The 3,221-nt window shown below is 45.7% G+C and overlaps 1 long non-coding RNA gene across 1 annotated transcript; it reads left to right on the top strand.

Annotated features, from left to right (window-relative positions):
- The first annotated feature begins 1,686 nt into the window (after window positions 1-1,686).
- Window positions 1,687-2,452, top strand: LOC116092016. Its single transcript, XR_004119145.1, has 2 exons — window positions 1,687-1,958; window positions 2,381-2,452. It is a non-coding gene; the product is annotated as an uncharacterized LOC116092016 (long non-coding RNA).
- The last annotated feature ends 769 nt before the right edge of the window (window positions 2,453-3,221 follow it).

The following is a 3,221-nucleotide window of genomic DNA, read 5'->3' on the forward strand; positions in this document are numbered from 1 at the left end:
GTCATTGGGGGGGTCGCGTCATCCCGAGACTTGAGTAAGGATCTCCCCAGTTCTGGGGGTCTTTCAGACCCAACCCAAGGTATTCAGTTAGGGAGGGAAACATTCATTTTAAGAATGTAATCTTCGGCTGGGCGGTGGTGGCGCACGCCTTTAATCCCAGCACTTGGGAGGCAGAGGCAGGCGGATTTCTGAGTTCGAGGCCAGCCTGGTCTACAGAGTGAGTTCCAGGACAGCCAGAGCTACACAGAGAAACCCTGTCTTGAAAAAACCAAAACCAAAACCAAAAACAAACAAAAAAAAGAATGTAATCTTCATCTACTGGTTGACAGGGTGGAGAGTCCCATAAACCAGTAGACCTTCATTCCTAGTTCAGCCCTCATTGTGGATCAGCCAGGAGGGGCAGGTATCGGGAACCAGAGCCCTGAGGTTCTGAGTTAGCCAAATTCCTGGAACTAGCTATTCCACCTTTTTTGGCTTGTGGCAGAGGTTTTCCATGCCCCCTTTTAGATAAAAGTTATACATTATACATTCTCAGATTCTCCAGCCTTTCAATGATCTTTGGCTACATAAGAAAGATAGCAATACGAACCTTTGAGTGAGCCAGCAAATGACATTCCTCTGTGGTTTCTGCTTCAAGATCCTACTTAGTTCTTTTCCTGACTTCCATCAGTGATGGAGTGTCAATGGGAAGTATATGCCACTAAGTTCTTTCTTCCCCTAAGTTGCTTTAGCTATGGTATTTATCACAGCAACAAAATGAAATCAGAAAACCATCCTGTTGCCCACGCAGTCGTCTCGCCGGGAAGAAGACACACGGACACTAGGATCCTTCTGCAGCAAACGTTTATTGCCCTCATCCAGAGGGAAAAAGGGGTGAGCCAATAATCGGCACTGCTTATATACACCACAGCGCGGCGTGTCCACCCACAATTGGCTGTTTGCTCATCACCCCACGTGACGCCCCGGGATGGGCCATGACTAGGCGTCTTTCACTCTACACACATGTGCAAACAGTTCTCTATGCACATGCGCAAGCAGTTGTTTACCAGGAGTTGACAGCAGAAGTAGGCGCCATCTTGTCAAGGCGAATGCCTCTCCAGCTCTACCGCTCTCCATACCATCCATTTGAAAAATCATTACTCCTCATCTCAAAGTTTATTGATTCTTGCTCCAAAGGGTTATTAATAGAAGAGAATGTACTCTTTCTCATACATAAGTGGCCACAGCCCTGGAACACACCTTCAGGTTGCACTAAGTGATATATTCTATCTTAAAAGTGGGTACACGAACTTTGATAGTCAGGACAAAAGAAAAGCATAAATCAGATCATTAACTAAGTATGTTTGTGAGGGTGTCAGATAGGTGGGCCACAGTAAAGTAGGGAAACTTATTGTGTTAGGAGTGCGGCTTGTGTCCGGACAGACCACACCAGGTCAAAGCAGTTCCATGTGGCAAAGGTTTATTGTGGTGGCGAAGAGGAGGGGGGAAAGAGAGAGGTCAGAGGGCTCTACCTTTTATTTGGCTAGTGACATAGCCACTCGAAGGTAAAGATGGGAGGTGAGCCGAGTGGATTCTGGGAACGTATGGCAGTTGTCATGGCTGCAGATGTGCTGGTCTCTGTTGCCTATGTGTGATGTCACTGGGTTCTGAGCTGATCTATTCCAACGAAACTCCTATAGTTTCACAGGCTATAGGGTGATATTTTAGACTCGGGGACAGTAGTGGCCTGTTAAGTTACTATGCATTGGTCACAGTTTTACATTAGTTACAGGAAGCTTTAGTTTCAGCTTTAGTTTCATTTCTGTGGCAGTGACAAAGAATCTGAGGGAGAAAGTTTATTTCATTGTAACATTCTAGGACACAGTCCATTATTGTGGGGAAGTCAGTGCAGGAGCTTCAAACAGCTGGTCACATCATGCCTATCGTTAAGAGCAATGAGAAATGAAAGCGTATGCTTGGTTGGTTGCAAGTTTATACTTAACTTGAGGGAGGGATGGGGAAAGAGAAAGAGGAAGGAGGGGAGGAGGGAGGGAAAGCAAGGGAGAGGGAGGGGAAGAGGGAAGGAAAGAACGGGAGAGGGAGGGGGAGGGGGGACGAGGGAGCGAGCAAGTGAACTCTTTGGGAATGATATAGGTTTTTGAAACCTCAAAGCCTGCCGTTTGATTTCAGACTAAGGGAGAAGGGACCTAGGTACATATTTTACATATCTTACATATCAAAGCAGACCTGGTCTTCAGGTTCTCCCAGCATCCCTCAATCTGTACCAGGCATACCCTGCCCCCAACCTTGAACTTTCCAGCCCAGGGGCTGGGCTACCCCCCCCCCCAGGCTCTTCCCTTTAAATTCCAGATATTTTAGTCTCACTCTTCTCTCTCTGCAGGTGGCCTCAGAGCCAGCAAACTCACCCACCTGAGACCAGTTTCCCAATAAACCTGCTTTTAATATAATCTAATCTCATTTGAATTGGCTCATTTCATATGGTGACAGTGAGGGAGAATAACCTATCACTTGCCTCCAATCACCCACCTCTTCCAACAAAACCACACCTCTTATTTGTAGTACCCCTAACTAGCTTACAAGTAGATGAGACACAGGCTATGGTTATTTTATTTGGCATTGACAATTTCTGGGTGTGGGTGGGTCAACCCCTAACCTGCTTTTCTAACTGCTGGCCTGGCTACCTCCAGTGTACCCCAGACACTTGCTGTTTCTCCTGGCCACATGCCTCATGGCAGCTTTCTCCTCTCTTTCCCTCCTTCCTTCTCTCTTGGTCTCCCTCTTCCCTTTCCTTTCTCCACTCCCAACTAGGTGCCTCCAAATCCACCAACCTCTAATCCCTCCAGTAGTTGGCTGTAGCCAATTTTATTTAACCAAAAGATTTAAATGAAGGAGTGAGGTTTGCACAACAAAAGCTTGTAAATGTGAGAATTTACTCTGGGCCTGGACCTTTGGTATAGAATTTAGCATTACAATACATAGCAATAGACCTCAACAATTAATCCTTCCCAAAGAGTTCCATCAACAAGTATTCAAATATATCAGCCTGTGGAGTTCATTTTCATTCAAGGCCCCACATTGAGGTTGGTAATAAATTGCTATTGACAAAACGAAACATAACCAAGACAAACTGGCATTCAATTCTTCCATAATCACAAAGTTGTAGTCAGACTATCAGTATTCAGAATCTTCCAGAGAAATGTGACTTTTCAGGTAGCCTCAGT

Source organism: Mastomys coucha, unplaced genomic scaffold (genome assembly GCF_008632895.1).
Source record: "Mastomys coucha isolate ucsf_1 unplaced genomic scaffold, UCSF_Mcou_1 pScaffold15, whole genome shotgun sequence".
Classification (NCBI taxonomy): domain Eukaryota; kingdom Metazoa; phylum Chordata; class Mammalia; order Rodentia; family Muridae; genus Mastomys; species Mastomys coucha.